Raw genomic sequence first — 22786 nt, forward strand, 5'->3', positions numbered from 1 at the left:
TTGGGTAAAAATAATTCCACACACTAGAGTTGGCTTTTTTCGTCTTATGTTTAGGCATCACAATCACTTTCTTTTTATCACGTACAAGAACTGCAAACACTGGTGGCTGACTTACACAAACAATATCATCAACATCTTCATCTTCCTTATTAGTGTCAGATAGTGGTAGTATACAAATATCCCCCTCATCCTGTTTCACTACCACACTAGCATCCTCAATTTCTATTATGTTCTTATCACCATCTTTACTTGTGTTGCTCTCCACATGTGCAGATGCTGCAGAAATGGTGAAAGGAGGCAAAAGAGGCTGCTCTATGAGGACTGTGCGAGAAATGTCAGACTCAGACATAGGTAATGTGAACACCCATAGACTCTCCTCAGGGATTTATAAAGACACAGTTTGACCTTTAGTGTTCTTTAGTGTTATGGGCACTGATTTGTTGCCTTTACCCCTTTCCTTAACATTGCAAAAGATTCTGATTTTACATGCCCTTACCTAAACTTTCTGCCCCCTGGACCACCTTTAGTAGATGTACTATCATGACTGGCAGCAGCTGCAGCGCTAGCAGTTCGTTGCTGCTCCTGCTATCCATATCAAAATCAACACACACAAGCTGTACAAAAAAGAGCAATTTTTTCCCTTTTTTTTTAACAAAAACTCAAACAGTGAGGCGTTACAAAACTGTTATGTACACCAGTGCCTGCAGGAATGTACTGGTGTCTGAACTGTTATGCACACCAGTGCCTGCAGGAATGTACTGGTGTCTGAACTGTTATGCACACCAGTGCCTGCAGGAATGTACTGGTGTCTGAACGGATAGGGATGCAAAACAAATGAACTCACAGACAGACTGGGGAATATGACTACATACACAGAAGGTGATAGGGTAACAAAATAAACACAAAGTGAACAGAGAAGCCCAGAGGCTAAGAAACTGGGTGTCTCCCTAGTATTAGGAATGCTCAGATGGAAAAAGCAAGATGTTGTGTTTTAATACGTAGAGAACCCGAAATGCTGTTGCTAAGGGCAACAGCAAAACCCTAAAGGGTTACCAACGGGTGTGGCAGTAAACTCCTTGGTCAGAGATGGAATGATAGACACAAGGAGAGTCTCCACAATCCTAATCCTCACTTGCAGTGCACAGGTTCAGCTTACTGCCACTAAACTGACACCTGAACACATTGCACAGTGAGAAAGGATTTAGGCAGGCAAGTCTGAGAATACAGCCGCAAACTTGCTAAGTTCACAGAGTAGCAAAAAAACCTCAGCAAGTTAAACGACTGACTCCAGTTTTACTGCTAGGTCTGGATTGGCAGAGTGTAGTACCAAACCCCAAGGCCTATTTGCAGTAAGCAACAACAAATACAAAGCTACACAGTACTGGCTAACTTTCAGGAACTGACTAACCAACAAAGATTCAGCAGCATCTGCTTAACCTGAGAAGAGGCCTTATATAGCAGGTGCTGTCCACGCCCCACTCAGACCTCACAGACTGTGAGCACAAAAACCAGCACCGGATCCCCTGCCGTGCACAAAGCCTGTAACCACTGCACAGCAAAAGACCCGAACCGGAGTATCAGCTGCGCTCAGGCCACTCCGCTAGCACTTGTCTCCCGGTTGCCATGACGACGTGGCAGCACAGGGCAGGAGACCCTAACAGTAACTTATATTTATGTGAACAATGTTGCAGTGGGATACAGCATCCACAGTTTTAAATGGCACCACAAATTGGCGATTATTATGTCAACAAAGGCGCTTATATTTATTATGTCAACATAGGCAATTATATATATTATGTCAACAAAGACTCATATTTATTTTATTGATCAAGGCATATATATATATGAATATATATATAAAAACAATGAACAAATGCACACTCCATAAATATAAATAAACTGTGCTCCCTTTAAGATGTTCCTTCCCAGGTCCAGAAAAAATACTATTGTAGGAAAAGGGCACTCAAATACAGTAGAAAAAAAGTTTTCATTTTATTATTTTTCCAAAAAACACTTTAAAAATCCATACTGATGGCAATGGTGGAGAAAAAAGTACTTATGTCCATAATGATTCAAGCACAATAAATGCCACTTAAAATCATAGTTTCAACATCAATGCAACACTGAAAAAGAATAAAAAAAAAGCCAAAACTTATCCGTTGTCGACCTCGGTCATCTAGTGACCGTCATAGACCTCTGGATGGCTTTGGCAGCAGTGGTGGATGGCTTTGGCAGCAGTGGTGATTTGTGCTACGATGCAGAGGTATATGATGGTCACTAGTCGTTCAAGTGCTCAGTGCCATTTCTAGCAGTGTGTGAGCCATGTGATCGCATGGGGCACCCGCCGCGGCACTTGCCAGCACCTATTCTGCTCCCATATCCCCCCTCCCACAGTACCCCACTCAGGGGGTGGAGTTTCACGGAATTATGCCATGATGCAACCACATCATTTCCCAAAACTTCACCCCCCCGAGCAAAGTACTATGGCCGGGAAGAGAGGGAGCCTGATAGTAGTGCTGGCGGACTGGTGCCATGGAATTCCTACCCCTGGGCATGAGCATTACCCCTGGAAATGTGCATTTCCCCATGACAATGAGCATTACACAATGAGCAATGACAGCAGGGCTTGAAACCCCTGGCAATGAGCATGGAACCCCTGCCAACAAACATTACACTCCCCTGGCAACTAGCATGACACCCAGAGCATGAAATCCCTGGTAATGAGCATGACATCCAGCACATGAAACCCCTGGCAAAAGCATGACACCTAGTGCATGAAACCCATGGCAACGAGCAGGTAATTTAAAAGTAATTCTAAGCTTTACTGTAGGGTATAATGTATCACAGGCATTGCGGTGTGTGCATAATATGGTACAGGGGGCATATTATGGTGCATAGGGCATTACTGTGTGGGGCTTAATATCGTGGAATGTTTTTTGTTCCCTGAGGTGGCTGAGGTCTGTTGTTGCAGGGTCAAAAACTGGGGTGTAATTGAGTCTTTTCCTGCGAGGCCACGCCCATTTTAGCAAAGCCATGCCCATTTTAATGAGGCAATGCCCCATAACCGGGAGCGCGCAAATCTTTGGCATGCGCAAAATAGTTTTGGTTTTGTCTAGGAAGGGGGGGGGGGATTTTTGAATGTCTATGTGGGGTGGGGGGGGGGGCGCATCTTTTTACTGCTCGCACTGGGAGCCAAATTGTCTGGAAACAGCACTGCAGGTGCCAACCTAATGGGAGCAGTATGATTTACTGGTGCATGGAATCCTGGAGCTCGAAATACAGAAGCTGGGACCCTGATTTTTACTAAGCCGCAGGGGTGAGTAAGGGGTGTTCTCCCCTCTCCACAACCCTATAACCCTCCCTCCCCGCAGCCTAACCTTAACCTCCTCCCGTAGGTGCCTAAACCTAACCCCCTGTCCCTGCTGCCTAAACCTAACCCACCCGCAGCCTAACCTTCCGGGGGGGTGGGGGGGATGTCTAACCCTAACCCCTCCTCCCCGCAGCCTAATCCTAGCCCCCGCCCCAGGACGCAACCTAACTCAAACCCTCCCACCCCCCACCCCCGCGGCTGTCAGTATTCTGCCACTGGGATGGTATACCCATTCTGGATGCCGGTGTCGGCATTCGGAATAGGGTCGGTATTCCGGTGTTGGTATCCTGACTGATTCCCAAACAAATACATCATTGTTTAACAAAATTAATTATTAAAATTAGTATATTCTGACTGTGAGTATTCTCAGTGATTGCCAATTTATTGTATAACAGTACTGCCCTACAGTGCAAGGCTTTTTATTACAATATGATCATCTTTAGACATTTGGATATTTTATTTGTTTATTTATTTATTTTTTAAATAAGTTCTGGCCCATGAACTATATTGAAACATATATGATGCTGTTCTCATGACCTGGACTAAATATATATATATTTTTTGTCATATAAAATTTACATTTTCCTGGGCAAAGGAACAGTAACCGACAAATAGTTTTTAATTTACATTTTACCTTCTCATTGCAACAAATGTGCAGGGTTAGAAAGACTGAAGGCTGCAGCACTTACAGTGACCATATTCATGTCACATGAAAGTCAATAAGAAACCATATGTGGATATACAGGTCATATATCAAAATATACATCAGTATTGATCTCTGCAACTAGAATCAATACAGATTTATTTTTTATGATTTATGCATGATTTCAGTCATATGTACATGCTAATTTTACACAGATTTTTTGTTATCAACATTGCTTTGCTACTAATTACATGCTAAATGTATAAGAGAAATCAAAAACACAGAGGTACTGTTTTCTGTGTCATTATAGGTGAATTATATGCCACTTTGTAATTAACCACTCCTAGGCAGCATTTTGATTTACTGGTTTTATACAGTCTACATCACAGTCAGAAAAATGACACTGCCATACACTATAGTGAAGCAGGTAACAAAGGCTTGATTTATTGGCATACCCACCATGATGGACTGCACTGCAACTAAGGCAGCCTGCTGGCTGAGCATGATGGGATATGTAATTCAAGAACAGCTGGAGTGTCCACCTTTGAATTATAAATATCTTAAAGGTACAGTTCAGCTGTGTGGAAGCATTGTAAATGTCTCTATTGTACACTTTCATGATCATTTAGGTTAGTAGAAGGATAGCAGAGAGAAAACATGTTTACATGTGCTACATTTGCACATGGGTGAAGTGTCGTTTTTTATATTGTGCCTATAAATATGGGTTCCCTCTTGTAGAATGCATCTGTGGATTAAAGTATATGCATTAAAATTAGAGATGAGCGGGTTCGGTTCTCCGAGATCCGAACACCCCCATACCCCCCCCCCCCCCCCCCCCGCCCCCCGAACTTCACCTATTTTACACGGTTCCGAGGCAGCCTCGGATCTTCCCGCCTTGCTCGGTTAACCTGAACGCGCCCGAACGTCATCATCCCGCTGACGGATTCTCGCGAGATTCGTATTCTGTATAAAGAGCCGTGCGTTGCCGCCATTTTCACTCGTGCATTGGAGATTGAACGGAGAGGACGTGGCTGCGTTCTCTCCCTGAAAAGCTCCGTAATCTGTGCTCAGTGTGCTGCAAATATCTGTGCTCAGTGTGCTACAAATATCTGTGCTCAGTGTGCTGAAAATATCTACGTTCTCTGCCTGAAAACGCTCCAAATCTGTGCTCAGTGTGCTGCAAATATCTGTGCTCAGTGTGCTGCATTGTGGGGTCTGGGGACCACCAGTATATAATTATAGTAGTACAGTACAGTAGGCCATTGCTGTATCTTGCAGCTCTGTGTTAAGTATACTATCTCTGTGCTGCATTATGGTGAGCAGTATATAGTAGGACAGTGCAGCATTTTGGTGACCAGCAGTATACATATATAGTACAGTACAGTAGGCCATTGCTGTATCTTGCAGCACTGTGTCAAGTATACTATCTCTGTGCTGCATTACTGTGAGCAGTATATAGTAGGACAGTGCAGCATTTTGGTGACCAGCAGTATCATATATAGTACAGTACAGTAGGCCATTGCTGTATCTTGCAGCTCTGTGTCAAGTATACTATCTCTGTGCTGCATTATTGTGGGCAGTATATAGTAGGACAGTGCAGCATTTTGGTGACCAGCAGTATACATATATAGTACAGTACAGTAGGCCATTGCTGTATCTTGCAGCTCTGTGTCAAGTATACTATCTCTGTGCTGCATTATTGTGAGCAGTATATAGTAGGACAGTGCAGCATTTTGGTGACCAGCAGTATACATATATAGTACAGTACAGTAGGCCATTGCTGTATCTTGCAGCACTGTGTCAGTCAAGTATACTATCTCTGTGCTGCATTATTGTGAGCAGTATATAGTAGGACAGTGCAGCATTTTGGTGACCAGCAGTATACATATATAGTACAGTACAGTAGGCCATTGCTGTATCTTGCAGCTCTGTGTCAAGTATACTTTCTCTGTGCTGCATTATTGTGAGCAGCATATAGTAGGACAGTGCAGCATTTTGGTGACCAGCAGTATACATATATAGTACAGTACAGTAGGCCATTGCTGTATCTTGCAGCTCTGTGTCAAGTATACTATCTCTGTGCTGCATTATTGTGAGCAGTATATAGTAGGACAGTGCAGCATTTTGGTGACCAGCAGTATACATATATAGTACAGTACAGTAGGCCATTGCTATTGATATATTACTGGCATATAATTCCACACATTAAAAAATGGAGAACAAAAATGTGGAGGGTAAAACAGGGAAAGATCAAGATCCACTTCCACCTCGTGCTGAAGCTGCTGCCACTAGTCATGGCCGAGACAATGAAATGCCATCAACGTTGTATGCCAAGGCCGATGCCCAATGTCATAGTAGAGAGCATGTAAAATCCAAAAAACAAAAGTTCAGTATAATAACCCAAAAATCTATATTAAAAGCGTCTGAGGAGAATCGTAAACTTGCCAATATGCCATTTACGACACGGAGCGGCAAGGAACGGCTGAGGCCCTGGCCTATGTTCATGGCTAGTGGGTCAGCTTCACATGAGGATGGAAGCACTCATCCTCTCGCTAGAAAAATGAAAAGACTTAAGCTGGCAAAAGCACAGCAAAGAACTGTGCATTCTTCAAAATGACAAATCACCAAGGAGAATCCAATTGTGTCGGTTGTGATGCCTGACCTTCCCAACACTGGACGAGAAGAGGTGGCGCCTTCCACCATTTGCACGCCCCCTGAAAGTGCTGGAAGGAGCACCCACAGTCCAGTTCCTGATAGCCAAATTGAAGATGTCACTGTTGAAGTTCACCAGGATGAGGATATGGGTGTTGCTGGTGCTGAGGAGGAAATTGACAAGGAGGATTCTGATGGTGAGGTGGTTTGTTTAAGTCAGGCACCCGGGGAGACACCTGTTGTCCTTGGGACGAATATGGCCATTGACATGCCTGGTCAAATTACAAAAAAAAAATCACCTCTTCGGTGTGGAATTATTTTAACAGAAATGCGGACAACAGGTGTCAAGCCATGTGTTACCTTTGTCAAACTGTAATAAGTAGGGGTAAGGACGTTAACCACCTAGGAACATCCTTCCTTATACGTCACCTGGAGCGCATTCATCAGAAGTCATTGACAAGTTCAAAAACTTTGAGTGACATCGGAAGCAGTCCACTGACAACTAAATCCCTTCCTCTTGTACCCAAGCTCCTGCAAACCACACCACCAACACCCTCAGTGTCAATTTCCTCCTTAGACATGAACGCCAATAGTCCTGCAGGCCATGTCACTAGCAAGTCTGATGAGTTCTCTCCTAACTGGGATTCCTCCGATGGATCCTTGAGTGTAACGCCTACTGCTGCTGACGCTGCTGTTGTTGCTGCTGGGAGTCAATTGTCATCCCAGAGGGGAAGTCGGAAGACCACTTGTACTACTTCCAGTAAGCAATTGACTGTCCAACAGTCCTTTGCGAGGAAGATGAAATATCACAGCAGTCATCCTGCTGCAAAGCGGATAACTCAGGCCTTGGCAGCTGTGTTAGTGTTGAACGAGTGTCCGGTATCCTCCGTTAATTCACAGGGAATTAGAGAATTTCTTGAGGTAGTGTGTCCCCGGTACCAAATACCATCTAGGTTCCACTTCTCTAGGCAGGCGATACTGAGAATGTACACAGACGTCAGAAAAAGAGTCACCAGTGTCCTAAAAAATGCAGTTATACCCAATGTTCACTTAACCACGGACATGTGGACAAGTGGAGTAGGGCAGACTAAGGACTATATGACTGTGACAGCCCACTGGGTAGATGTATTGCCTCCCGCAGCAAGAACAGCAGCGGCGGCACCAGTAGCAGCATCTCGCAAACGCCAACTTGTTCCTAGGCAGGCTACGCTTTGTATCACCACTTTCCATAAGAGGCACACAGCTGACAACCTCTTACGGAAACTGAGGAGTATCATCGCAGAATGGCTTACCCTAATTGGACTCTCCTGGGGATTTGTGACATCGGACAATGCCACCAATATTGTGCGTGCATTACATGTGGGCAAATTCCAGCACGTCCCATGTTTTGCACATACATTGAATTTGGTGGTGCAGAATTTTTTTTAAAACGACAGGGGCGTGCAAGAGATGCTGTCAGTGTCCCGAAGAATTGCGGGCCACTTTCGGCATTCAGCCACCGCGTGCTGAAGACTGGAGCACCAGCAAACACTCCTGAACCTGCCCCACCATCATCTGAAGCAAGAGGTGGTAACGAGGTGAAATTCAACCCTCTATATGCTTCAGAGGATGGAGGAGCAGCAAAAGGCCATTCAAGCCTATACATCTGCCTACGATATAGGCAAAGGAGGGGGAATGCACCTGACTCAAGCGCAGTGGAGGATGATTTCAACGTTGTGCAAGGTTCTGCAACCCTTTGAACTTGCCACACGTGAAGTCAGTTCAGACACTGCCAGCCTGAGTCAGGTCATTCCCCTCATCAGGCTTTTGCAGAAGCAGCTGGAGAGATTGAAGGAGGAGCTAAAACAGAGCGGTTCCGCTAGGCATATGGGACTTGTGGATGGAGCCCTTAATTCGTTTAACCAGGATTCACGGGTGGTCAATCTGTTGAAATCAGAGCACTACATTTTGGCCACCGTGCTCGATCCTAGGTTTAAAGCCTACGTTGTATCTCTCTTTCCGGCAGACACAAGTCTGCACATGTTCAAAGACCTGCTGGTGAGACACTTGTCAAGTCAAGCGGAACGTGACCCGTCAACAGCTCCTCATTCACATTCTACCGCAACTGGGGCTGCGAGGAAAAGGCTAAGAATTCTGAGCCAACCCACTGGCGGTGATGCAGGGCAGTCTGGAGCGAGTGCTGACATCTGGTCCGGACTGAAGGACCTGCCAACGATTACTAACATGTCGTCTACTGTCACTGCATAGGATTCTGTCACCATTGAAAGAATGGTGGAGGATTATATGAGTGACCGCATCCAAGTAGGCACGTCAGACAGTCCGTACGTATACTGGCAGGAAAAAAGAGGCAATTTGGAGGTCCTTGCATAAACTGGCTTTATTTTACCTAAGTTACCTAATTTTACCTCCAGTGTGCACTCCGAAAGAGTGTTTAGTGCAGCCGGTCACATTGTCAGCAATCAGCGTACGAGGTTACTTCCAGAAAATGTGGAGAAGATGATGTTCATCAAAATGAATTATAAACAATTCCTTCCTGGAGACATTCACCAGCAATTGCCTCCAGAAAGTACACATGGACCCGAGATTGTAGATTCCAGTGGGGACGAATTAATACTCTGTGAGGAGGGGGATGTACACAGTAAAAGGGGTGATGAATTGGACGATGAGGAGGCGGTGGACATCTTGCCTCTGTAGACCAGTTTGTGCAAGGAGAGATTGATTGCTTCTTTTTTGGTGGGGGCCCAAACCAACCAGTCATTTCAGCCACAGTCGTGTGGCAGACCCTGTGGCTGACATGATGGGTTTGTTAAAGTGTGCATGTCCTGTTTATACAACATAAGGGTGGGTGGGAGGGCCCAAGGACAATTCCATATTGCAACTCTTTTTTATTTTTTATTTATCTCTGCATCATGTGATGTTTGGGACTAATTTTTTTAAGTACCATCCTGTCTGACACTGCAGTGCCACTCCTAGATGGGCCTGGTGTATGTGCCGCCCACTTGGGTCGCTTAGCTTAGTCATCCAGCGACCTCGGTGCAAATTTTAGGACTAAAAATAATATTGTGAGGTGTTCAGAATAGACTGAAAATGAGTGGAAATTATGGTTATTGAGGTTAATAATACTATGGGATCAAAATTACCCCCAAATTCTATGATTTAAGCTGTTTTTGAGAGGTTTTTGAAAAAAAAACACCCGAATCCAAAACACACCCGAATCCGACAAAAAAATTTCAGTGAGGTTTTGCCAAAACACGTCCGAATCCAAAACACGGCCGCGGAACCGAATCCAAAACCAAAACACAAAACCCGAAAAATTTCCGGTGCACATCTCTAATTAAAATATGTAGCCACTGTACTGTTTGTTCATCTACAAACAACATCACCCACCCAACCTAACTCAACACAGTTAACCCTCATGAAATACACCACCTATCAAAAGAAGTACCTATTTTATCTAACAATACCATATACAGTGCATCCGGAAAATATTCACAGCGCTTCACTTTTTCCACATTTTGTTACGTTACAGCCTTATTCCAATATGATTAAATTAATTTCCCCCCCACAAAATTCTACACACAATACCCCATAATGACAACATGAAAAAAAATTTTTTTTTTAGTGATGTGCACCAGAAATTTTTCGGGTTTTGTGTTTTGGTTTTGGATTCGGTTCCTCGGCCATGTTTTGGATTCGGACGCGTTTTGGCAAAACCTCCCTGAAATGTTTTTGTCGGATTCGGGTGTGTTTTGGATTCGGGTGTTTTTTTTACAAAAAAAACTCAAAAAAAGCTTAAATCATAGAATTTGGGTGTCATTTTGATCCCATAGTATTATTAACCTCAATAACCATAATTTCCACTCATTTCCAGTCTATTCTGAACACCTCACACCTCACACTATTATTTTTAGTCCTAAAATTTGCACCGAGGTCGCTTGATGACTAAGCTAAGCGACCCAAGTGGCCGGCACAAACACATGGCCCATCTAGGAGTGGCACTGCAGGGTCAGACAGGATGGCAGATTAAAAAAATTGTCCCTAAACAGCACATGATGCAAAGACAAAAAGAGGCGCAATGAGGTAGCTGTGTGACTAAGCTAAGCGACACAAGTGGCCGACACAAACACCTGGCCCATCTAGGAGTGGCACTGCAGTGTCAGACAGGATGGCACTTCAAACAAATAGTCCCCAAACAGCACATGATGCAAAGAAAAAAAGAGGTGCACCAAGGTCGCTGTATGGCTAAGCTAAGCGACCCAAGTGGCCGACACAAACACCTGGCCCATCTAGGAGTGGCACTGCAGTGTCAGACAGGATGGCAGATTTAAAAAATTGTCCCCAAACAGCACATGATGCAAAGAAAAAAAGAGGTGCAATGAGGTAGCTGTGTGACTAAGCTAAGCGACCCAAGTGGCCGACACAAACACCTGGCCCATCTAGGAGTGGCACTGCAGTGTCAGACAGGATGGTACTTCAAAAAAATAGTCCCCAAACAGCACATGATGCAAAGAAAAAAAGAGGCGCAATGAGGTATCTGTGTGACTAAGCTAAGCGACCCAAGTGGCTGACACAAACACCTGGCCCATCTAGGAGTGGCACTGCAGTGTCAGACAGGATGGCAGATTAAAAATATAGTCCCCAAACAGCACTTGATGCAAAGAAAAAAAGAGGCGCAATGAGGTAGCTGTGTGACTAAGCTAAGCGACCCAAGTGGCCGACACAAACACCTGGCCCATCTAGGAGTGGCACTGCAGTGTCAGACAGGATGGCAGATTAAATTAATAGTCCCCAAACAGCACATGATGCAAAGAAAAAAAGAGGCGCAATGAGGTAGCTGTGTGACTAAGCTAAGCGACCCAAGTGGCCGACACAAACACCTGGCCCATCTAGGAGTGGCACTGCAGTGTCAGACAGGATGGCACTTCAAAAAATAGTCCCCAAACAGCACATGATGCAAAGAAAAATGAAAGAAAAAAGAGGTGCAAGATGGAATTGTCCTTGGGCCCTCCCACCCACCCTTATGTTGTATAAACAGGACATGCACACTTTAACAAACCCATCATTTCAGCGACAGGGTCTGCCACACAACTGTGACTGAAATGACTGGTTGGTTTGGGCCCCCACCAAAAAAGAAGCAATCAATCTCTCCTTGCACAAACTGTCTCTACAGAGGCAAGATGTCCACCTCCTCCTCATCGTCCGATTCCTCACCCCTTTCACTGTGTATATCCCCCTCCTCACAGATTATTAATTCGTCCCCACTGGAATCCACCATCTCAGGTCCCTGTGTACTTTTTGGAGGCAATTGCTGGTGAATGTCTCCACGGAGGAATTGATTATAATTCATTTTGGTGAACATCATCTTGTCCACATTTTCTGGAAGTAACCTCGTACGCCGATTGCTGACAAGGTGAGCGGATGCACTAAACACTCTTTCGGAGAACACACTGGAGGGGGGCAACTTAGGTAAAATAAAGCCAGTTTGTGCAAGGGCCTCCAAATTGCCTTTTTCCTGCCAGTATACGTACGGACTGTCTGACGTGCCTACTTGGATGCGGTCACTCATATAATCCTCCACCATTCTTTCAATGGTGACAGGATCATATGCAGTGACAATAGACGACATGTCAGTAATCGTTGGCAGGTCCTTCAGTCCGGACCAGATGTCAGCACTCGCTCCAGACTGCCCTGCATCACCGCCAGCGGGAGGGCTCGGAATTCTTAGCCTTTTCCTCGCAGCCCCAGTTGCGGGAGAATGTGAAGGAGGAGCTGTTGACGGGTCACGTTCTGCTTGACTTGACAATTTTCTCACCAGCAGGTCTTTGAACCTCTGCAGACTTGTGTCTGCCAGAAAGAGAGATACAACGTAGGTTTTAAATCTAGGATCGAGCACGGTGGCCAAAATGTAGTGCTCTGATTTCAACAGATTGACCACCCGTGAATCCTGGTTAAGCGAATTAAGGGCTCCATCCACAAGTTCCACATGCCTAGTGGATACGCTCTGTTTTAGCTCCTCCTTCAATCTCTCCAGCTTCTTCTGCAAAAGCCTGATGAGGGGAATGACCTGACTCAGGCTGGCAGTGTCTGAACTGACTTCACGTGTGGCAAGTTCAAAGGGTTGCAGAACCTTGCACAACGTTGAAATCATTCTCTACTGCGCTTGAGTCAGGTGCATTCCCCCTCCTTTGCCTATATCGTAGGTAGCTGTATAGGCTTGAATGGCCTTTTGCTGCTCCTCCATCCTCTGAAGCATATAGAGGGTTGAATTCCACCTCGTTACCACCTCTTGCTTCAGATGATGGCAGGGCAGGTTCAGGAGTGTTTGCTGGTGCTCCAGTCTTCGGTACGCGGTGGCTGAATGCTGAAAGTGTCCCGCAATTCTTCGGGCCACCGACAGCATCTCTTGCATGACCCTGTTGTTTTTTTAAATAATTCTGCACCACCAAATTCAATGTATGTGCAAAACATGGGACGTACTGGAATTTGCCCAGTTGTAATGCACGCACAATATTGGTGGTGTTGTCCGATGTCACAAATCCCCAGGAGAGTCCAATTGGGGTAAGCCATTCTGCGATGATGTTCCTCAGTTTCCGTAAGAGGTTGTCAGCTGTGTGCCTTTTATGGAAAGCGGTGAAACAAAGCGTAGCCTGCCTAGGAACGAGTTGGCGTTTGAGAGATGCTGCTACTGGTGTCGCCGCTGCTGTTCTTGCTGCGGGAGGCAATACATCTACCCAGTGGTCTGTCACAGTCATATAGTCCTGAGTATGCCCTGGTCCACTTGTCCACATGTCCGTGGTTAGGTGGACATTTGGTACAACTGCATTTATTAGGACACTGGTGACTCTTTTTCTGACGTCTGTGTACATTTTTGGTATCGCCTGCCTAGAGAAATGGAACCTAGATGGTATTCGGTACCGGGGACACAGTATCTCAATCAATTCTCTAGTTCCCTGTGAATTAACGGTGGATACCGGAAACACATTTCTCACCACCCAGGCTGCCAAGGCCTGAGTTATCCGCTTTGCAGCAGGATGACTGCTGTGATATTTCATCTTCCTCGCAAAGGACTGTTGGTGTTATGAACCACAGGTAGTGGTTCATTCCTATTTTATGTTTATAAAGTTGTCTTGCATGCCAGGATTTCCTGTTGCTCTGTTTTAGAATACTCTTGTCTGCTGCCGCTGGTGAGTCTGTGTAATTGCAGCTTGTTCCCTTGTGTTCACCCTCACCTGGCTGCTAATTGCATCTGGTCAGTTTGGAATCATGCAACAAGGCAGCTGCATGGGATTATTAATTAGGCCTCTCTGTTATATGCTGGCTGTTTGCAATTCACAGATGCTGGTGATATTCCTTGGTTTGCAGTCTGCTTGAGTTCTGAGCTTGGTTCCTGCTAGTTCCTGAGCTTCCTGTGTCGATTCCTGTGTCAGTCCCTGTGTCGATTCCTATGTCTGATCCCATGTCCTGCCGTGAGGCGTTCCTGTCCTGAGGTCCAGTACCGTTGCCTGTGCAAGTTTCTGGCTTCTTGGTGTCCACCGGTCTATCGTTTGGGATTCTGCCTGTCCTCCAGTTCTGACAGTCTGTGTCAGCAGCATTGGGAGTTCCTGTCCGTTTGCCAGTATTCGTACCGGTTCCGTGAGTAGCGGCACGGCCGCGTCCGTCGGCCTAGGCCGCTGTATTCCCTTATTATTTCTGTCACTGGTGTTTTGCAGAGGGTTCTGCTTATGCTGTCACCGCCGGTACACAAAAGTATTGTGTCGGCGTGTGGTCAGCATTTCCTTTGTTGTTCTTTTCCTTTGGCGGCAAGCCGCACATACTTTGGTTTTAGGTTTGTTAGTAGCCCCTGGCCTTGTTGTTTAGTCAGAGGGCCCCTTGTTATCACCCTGTCTCAGTTCACTCTTTGTCTCTCATTAAGACCTGAGGGGGCATCGAAGTTGGGCAGACGTAATCCGCCCTTCAAACGCGGCTGCCATGGGCTCAAGCAACCATAGTCTCGCAAGAGTGTACTGACAGCACGGGTGAGACAACGGAGATAGGGTGCCAGGGGCTATTCCCTTTCCATTCCCCTTTCCCAGCATTACGTCCTGGTGCTCTGGACTCGCTTCATAACATCTCCCTTGTTCTGAGCACCAGGAACCTAACATTATCACCAGCCATACCACAAAAAAGAAATAAAACTTTTTTTCTTTTTTGGCCCAGTCCAGTGTCTAGTCTAGAATCCAGTCCGGTGTTTAGAATCCAGTCCGGTGTTTAGAATCCAGTCCGGTGTTTAAAAAAAAAAAAAGTCTTGTTTTGTTTAGCAAAATTTAGTCTTGTCTTGCCTTGTCTTGCCTTGTCTTGTCTAGTCTTAAATCTTCCTATGTCTACTATGCAAGCCCTGCAGGCATCTCTCGCAGCCCTGAACTCTGTATTCAGTGCTTTGAGACCAGAGTGACTAGAAGTTTTGCAGCAATCCCTAAAGCAACTGCAAAACCTTCTGACTAAAATCTTGCTCATTTTGCCAGAAGTCATTGAGAGTACATCTATCTCTAAAGAGACTCTTGTTCACAGTATGGTGACAAGAGAATCCTCTGGTTTAATTGAAGAGAAAAGGTTTAAAAGTTTTCTGCGGCCTAGGCTCTCAGAAGAGGAGCGTCTGCATCGCAGAAACTTAAACTTATGCCTATATTGTAGGGGTTTAGGCCATTATCTGCAGACCTGTGAGTTGCGCAAGCCAAAGTGTGGTGACGAGTCTTGCCCTCTGGCCAAGTTGAGTCATGATACAAGACCTACTCCTGTCTCTACTGTGGCAGAGGTACTTGTCACACAACCCACACAAAAAAGCTCTCTGTCCTATAATTGGGGTCCTTGGGCAAGGGAGCCCCATTATAGATTCAGGAATCAAAAGAGAATGTTTCTCTCCTCTCTAGGGGTTCCTGTGGAAGCGGAGTTGCAAGTCCCTGGAGTGGTGCCTGATGCCCAGGTTCCTGGAGTGGTGCCTGATGCCCAGGTTCCTGGAGTGGTGCCTGATGCCCAGGTTCCTGGAGTGGTGCCTGATGCCCAGGTTCCTGGAGTGGTGCCTGATGCCCAGGTTCCTGGAGTGGTGCCCGATGCCCAGGTTCCTGGAGTGGTGCCCGATGCCCAGGTTCCTGGTGTGGTGCCCGATGCCCAGGGTCCTGGAGCGGTGCCCGATGCCCAGAGTGCTGGAGCGGTGCCCGATGCCCAGAGTGCTGGAGCGGTGCCCGATGCCCAGAGTGCTGGAGCGGTACCCGATGCCCAGAGTGCTGGAGCGGTACCCGGTGCCCAGAGTGCTGGAGCGGTACCCGGTGCCCAGAGTGCTGGAGCGGTACCCGATGCCCAGAGTGCTGGAGCGGTACCCGATGCCCAGAGTGCTGGAGCGGTACCCGATGCCCTAGCTTATAGAGGGACATCAAATATTATTGTTCAGGTGTCCATACCGGAAGGGGTCTCAGAAGCTGTTACCCCAGGTAGGGACTTGAAAAGCGCAACCCTAGAAAGGGTCTCTAAAACCATAGTTCTTGAGGGGAACTCGAGAAGCAAAACTCCAGAAGGGATCTTTGAAGTAATATCCCCAAGTGGGGTCTCGAGAGACGCAGCCCCAAAGAAGGGTCTAGAAGTCGCTTCCCCAGGAAAGAACTTAAGAAGCATAGCATTAGTGGAGGATCTGAACGTTATTGCTTCAGCAAAAGTCCCGGAAGTCATAGTCCCGGGAGAACTTTCGATAATTATTGACTCAGAGAGGGAGGCCGATGGCCCGATCCCAGTCAGGGAGGCCAACGGTCCGGTCCCAGTAAAAGAATCCGAGGTGCTGGCCCCAGCGGGGTTCTCGGAGGCCACTGCCCCAGCGGGGTTCTCGGAGGCCACTGCTCCAGCGGGGTTCTCGGAGGCCACTGCCCGAGCGGGGTTCCCGGAGGCCACTGCCCGAGCGGGGTTCCCGGAGGCCACTGCCCCAGCGGGGTTCCCGGAAGTCACTGCCCCGGGTGGGGTTCAGAAAGTCACTGCCCCGGGTGGGGTTCAGAAAGTCACTGCCCCGGGTGGGGTTCAGAAAGTCACTGCCCCGGGTGGGGTTCAGAAAGTCACTGCCCCGGGTGGGGTTCAGAAAGTCACTGCCCCGGGTGGGGTTCAGAAAGTCTCAGCCCCGGGTGGGGTTCAGAGAGTCTCAGCCTCGAGTAAGGTCAATAGTGACCAGGTCCTAGCAAAGCACTCCAGTCAGTCAGATGAGAAGGAAACAGATCCTGACTCTGATATCTCAACATCCATAATCTTTGATGGGGACTTAGCCCAATTTTTGGCACTTTACAAACACTATTACATTATTATGTTGTCTAGACCATTTCTGGGCATCACTTCAGAGAACATTGTGCTTTATCTGATTTATTCTTTTAGAGGAGAGCCTTTTGAGTGGGCGACCAGCCTAATGAAAGCTGAAGATCCCATTCTTCAGGATCCCCCAGCATTCAGTGATGCAATTATTAAAAGATATGGTTCCAAAGAAATTGGTTCAGGTTCCTCTAAGTCACCCGTCTTGTCTGCTGAGAGTCCACCAAATACTGTAAACTCGGCACAAGAGTCCCAGCCCGTTGTTTTGACTGCAGGATGTGCTTTTTTGACTTCTTCTTCTAATAATAGTACTTTACCAGAAAGTTCAGCTCCCAAGGGTAAGAGACCTGTCTCTGATTTGAACGCAGCCTTGCTGGGTGGTACCATCAGTTCAGACAATGTTTGGGGAATTACCTTGGTCAGACCTAAAGAGCTTTGTAAAAAGAAGAAGAAGAAAAAGAAATAATTTTTGACTCTTGCCTTGATAAAAAAAAAAGGATTTTTTTTCCCCTTGTCTTGTGTCCAGTGGCCACCATCAAGGGGAGGGCACTGTTACAAGTTGTTGCTACAGCTTGTTTTTTGTTTTCTTGTCTGTTAGACCAGTGTGTCAGGTTTTTTTTTTTTTTGTATCCCTTGTTCTGGATAGTCTGAATTTTGGGGTCTTTTGACCCCTCCTCAAGGGGGGGGGTAATGTTATGAGCCACGGCTGTGGCTCATTCCTGTTTTGCAGTTTTGTTCTGTATTTCATGTTATACTTCTGTTTATGTTCCCCGTGGGTGTCATGGTGTGCTCGGAGCTCACCCTTAAGGAGGGGATACTGTTATGAACCACAGGTAGTGGTTCATTCCTATTTTATGTTTATAAAGTTGTCTTGCATGCCAGGATTTCCTGTTGCTCTGTTTTAGAATACTCTTGTCTGCTGCCGCTGGTGAGTCTGTGTAATTGCAGCTTGTTCCCTTGTGTTCAGCCTCACCTGGCTGCTAATTGCATCTGGTCAGTTTGGAATCATGCAACAAGGCAGCTGCATGGGATTATTAATTAGGCCTCTCTGTTATATGCTGGCTGTTTGCAATTCACAGATGCTGGTGATATTCCTTGGTTTGCAGTCTGCTTGAGTTCTGAGCTTGGTTCCTGCTAGTTCCTGAGCTTCCTGTGTCGATTCCTGTGTCAGTCCCTGTGTCGATTCCTATGTCTGATCCCGTGTCCTGCCGTGAGGCGTTCCTGTCCTGAGGTCCAGTACCGTTGCCTGTGCAAGTTTCTGGCTTCTTGGTGTCCACCGGTCTGTCGTTTGGGATTCTGCCTGTCCTCCAGTTCTGAGAGTCTGTGTCAGCAGCATTGGGAGTTCCTGTCCGTTTGCCAGTATTCGTACCGGTTCCGTGAGTAGCGGCACGGCCGCGTCCGTCGGCCTAGGCCGCTGTATTCCCTTATTATTTCTGTCACTGGTGTTTTGCAGAGGGTTCTGCTTATGCTGTCACCGCCGGTACACAAAAGTATTGTGTCGGCGTGTGGTCAGCATTTCCTTTGTTGTTCTTTTCCTTTGGCGGCAAGCCGCACATACTTTGGTTTTAGGTTTGTTAGTAGCCCCTGGCCTTGTTGTTTAGTCAGAGGGCCCCTTGTTATCACCCTGTCTCGGTTCACTCTTTGTCTCTCATTAAGACCTGAGGGGGCATCGAAGTTGGGCAGACGTAATCCGCCCTTCAAACGCGGCTGCCATGGGCTCAAGCAACCATAGTCTCGCAAGAGTGTACTGACAGCACGGGTGAGACATCGGAGATAGGGCGCCAGAGGCTATTCCCTTTCCATTCCCCTTTCCCTGCATTACGTCCTGGTGCTCTGGACTCGCTTCATAACATCTCCCTTGTTCTGAGCACCAGGAACCTAACAGTTGGACAGTCAATTGCTTACTGGAAGTAGTACAAGTGGTCTTCCGACTTCCCCTCTTGGATGACGATCGACTCCCAGCAGCAACAACAGCAGCGCTAGCAGCAGTAGGCGTTACACCCAAGGATGCATCGGAGGAATCCCAGGCAGGAGAGGACTCGTCAGACTTGACAGTGACATGGCCTGCAGGACTATTGGCTTTCCTGTCTAAGGAGGAAATTGACACTGAGGGAGTTGGTGGTGTGGTTTGCAGGAGCTTGGTTACAAGAGGAAGGGATTTAGTTGGCAGTGGACTGTCACCCAAAGTTTTTGAACTTGTCAATGACTTCTGATGAAAGCGCTCCAGGTGACGTATAAGGGAGGATGTTCCTAGGTGGTTAACGTCCTTACCCCTACTTATTACAGCTTGACAAAGGCAACACACGGCTTGACACCAGTTGTCCGCATTTCTGTTGAAATAATTCCACACCGAATAGGTGATTTTTTTTTGCATTTTGACCAGGCATGTCAATGGCCATATTCGTCCCAAGGACAACAGGTGTCTCCCCGGGTGCCTGACTTAAACAAACCACCTCACCATCAGAATCCTCCTTGTCAATTTCCTCCCCAGCGCCAGCAACACCCATATCCTCATCCTGGTGTACTTCAACAGTGACATCTTCAATTTGACTATCAGGAACTGGACTGCAGGTGCTCCTTCCAGCACTTGCAGGGGGCGTGCAAATGGTGGAAGGCGCCACCTCTTCCTGTCTAGTGTTGGGAAGGTCAGGCATCGCAACCGACACAATTGGACTTTTCTTGGGGATTTGTGATTTAGAAGAACGCACAGTTCTTTGCTGTGCTTTTGCCATCTTAAGTCTTTTAAGTTTTCTAGCGGGAGGATGAGTGCTTCCATCCTCATGTGAAGCTGACCCACTAGTCATGAGGAACATAGGAGAGGGCCTCAGCCGTTCCTTGCCACTCCATGTCATAAATGGCATATTGGCAATTTTACGCTTCTTCTCAGACGATTTTAATTTAGATTTTTGGGTCATTTTACTGCACTTTTGTTTTTTGGATTTTACATGCTCTCTACTATGACATTGGGCATCGACCTTGGCAGACGATGTTGATGGCATTTCATCGTCTCGGCCATGACTAGTGGCAGCAGCTTCAGCATGAGGTGGAACTGGATCTTGATCTTTCCCTATTTTACCCTCCACATTTTTGTTCTCCATTTTTTAATGTGTGGAATTATATGCCAGTAATATATTTATTAATAGCAATGGCCTACTACTATATATACTGCGCACAAAAACTTAAATGCACCACAGGTATGGATGAATAGTATACTTGACGACACAGAGGTAGGTAGAGAAGTGGCCTACTGTACCGTACTGCTATATATTATATATACTGGTGGTCAGCAAACTGTGCAAAACTGAAATGCACCACAGGTATGGATGGATAGTATACTTGATGACACAGAGGTAGGTAAAGCAGTGGCCTACTGTACCGTACTGCTATATATTATATATACTGTTGGTCAGTAAACTGTGCAAAACTGAAATGCACCACAGGTATGGATGGATAGTATACTTGATGACACAGAGGTAGGTAGAGCAGTGGCCTACTGTACCGTACTGCTATATATTATATATACTGGTGGTCAGCAAACTGTGCAAAACTGAAATGCACCACAGGTATGGATGGATCGTATACTTGACGACACAGAGGTAGGTAGAGCAGTGGCCTACTGTACCGTACTGCTATATATTATATATACTGGTGGTCAGCAAACTGTGCAAAACTGAAATGCACCACTGGTATGGATGGATAGTATACTTGACGACACAGAGGTAGGTAGAGCAGTGGCCTACTGTACCGTACTGCTATATATTATATATACTGGTGGTCAGCAAACTGTGCAAAACTGAAATGCACCACAGGTATGGATGGATAGTATACTTGTCGACACAGAGGTAGGTAGAGCAGTGGTCTACTGTACCGTACTGCTCTATATTATATACTGGTGGTCAGCAAACTTTGCAAAACTGAAATGCACCACAGGTATGGATGGATAGTATACTTGACGACACAGAGGTAGGTAGAGCAGTGGCCTACTGTACCGTACTGCTATACTGTATATTATATACTGGTGGTCAGCAAACTGTGCAAAACTGAAAAGCACCACAGGTATGGATGGATAGTATACTTGTCGACACAGAGGTAGGTAGAGCAGTGGCCTACTGTACCGTACTGCTCTATATTATATACTGGTGGTCAGCAAACTTTGCAAAACTGAAATGCACCACAGGTATGGATGGATACAGTATACTTGACGACACAGAGGTAGGTAAAGCAGTGGCCTACTGTACCGTACTGCTATATATTATATACTGGTGGTCAGCAAACTGTGCAAAACTGAAATGCACCACAGGTATGGATGGATAGTTTACTTGATGACACAGAGGTAGGTAGAGCAGTGGCCTTCTGTACCGTACTGCTATATATTATATACTGGTGGTCAGCAAACTGTGCAAAACTGAAATGCACCACAGGTATGGATGGATAGTATACTTGACGACACAGAGGTAGGTAGAGCAGTGGCCTACTGTACCGTACTGCTATATATTATATACTGGTGGTCAGCAAACTGTGCAAAACTGAAATGCACCACAGGTATGGATGGAATAGTATACTTGACAACACAGAGGTAGAGCAGTGGACTACTGTACCGTACTGCTATATATATAGTTATACTGGTGGTCAGCAAAATTCTGCACTGTCCTCCTACTATATACTTCAATGCAGCACAGATATGGAGCGTTTTTCAGGCAGAGAACGTATAATACTGGTGGTCACTGGTCAGCAAAACTCTGCACTGTCCTCCTACTATATAATACTGCTGGTCCCCAGTCCCCACAATAAAGCAATTAGCACACTGAGCACAGATATTTGCAGCACACTGAGCACGGATATGGAGCGTTTTCAGGCAGAGAACGTAGATATTTGCACTTGCAGCACACTGAGCACAGATATTTGCAGCACACTGAGCACAGATATTTGCAGCACACTGAGCACAAATATTTGCAGCCCACTGAACATAGAAACTGAGAGGACGCCAGCCACGTCCCTCACTATCATCTCCAATGCACGAGTGAAAAATGGCGGCGACGCGTGGCTCCTTATATAGAATACGAATCCGACCGCGGGATGATGACGTTCGGGCGCGCTTGGGTTAACCGAGCAAGGCGGGAGGATCCGAGTTGCTCGGACCCGTGCAAAAAAAGGTGAAGTTCGGGCGGGTTCGGATCCCGAGGATCTGATCCCGCTCATCACTAATTTTTTTTTTAGATTTTTGCAAATTAATTATAAAAATAAAAAAACTAAGAAATCACATGTACATACTATAAGTATTCACAGCCTTTGCTTAATACTTTGTTGATGCACCTTTGGCAGCAATTACAGCCTCAAGTCTTTTTGAATATGATGCCACATGCTTGGCACACCTATATTTGGTCAGTTTTGCCCATTCCTCTTTGCAGCACCTCTCAAGCTCCATCAGGTTTGACGGGAAGCGTCGTTGTACAGCTATTTTCAGATCTCTCCAGAGATGTTCAATTGGATTCAAGTATGGACTCTGGCTGGGCCACTCAAGGACATTCACAGAGTTGTCCTGAAGCAACTCCTTTGATATCGTGGCTGTGTGCTTAGGGTCATTGTCCTGCTGAAAAATGAAGCGTCACCCCAGTTTGAGGTCAAGAGCACTAAGGAGCAGGTTTTCATCCAGGATGTCTCTGTACATTGCTTCATTCATCTTTCCCTCTATCCTGATTAGTCTCCTAGTTCCTGCCACTGAAAAACATCCCCACAGCATGATGCTGCCACCACCATTCTTCACTGTAGGGATGGTACTGGCCTGGTGATGAGCGGTGCCTGGT

At 46.3% G+C, this 22786-nt stretch overlaps 1 long non-coding RNA gene across 1 annotated transcript in view; it reads left to right on the plus strand.

Moving 5' to 3' along the window:
* Positions 1 to 271: 271 nt before the first annotated feature.
* LOC134935200 (uncharacterized) overlaps positions 272 to 22786 on the plus strand; it is a 60724-nt gene continuing 38209 nt past the window's right edge. The window contains exon 1 of the long non-coding RNA XR_010179979.1: positions 272 to 351. This is a non-coding gene — a long non-coding RNA (uncharacterized LOC134935200). The remainder of the gene's footprint in view (positions 352 to 22786) is intronic.

This window comes from Pseudophryne corroboree, chromosome 6 (assembly GCF_028390025.1).
Source record: "Pseudophryne corroboree isolate aPseCor3 chromosome 6, aPseCor3.hap2, whole genome shotgun sequence".
Taxonomy (NCBI): Eukaryota; Metazoa; Chordata; class Amphibia; order Anura; family Myobatrachidae; genus Pseudophryne; species Pseudophryne corroboree.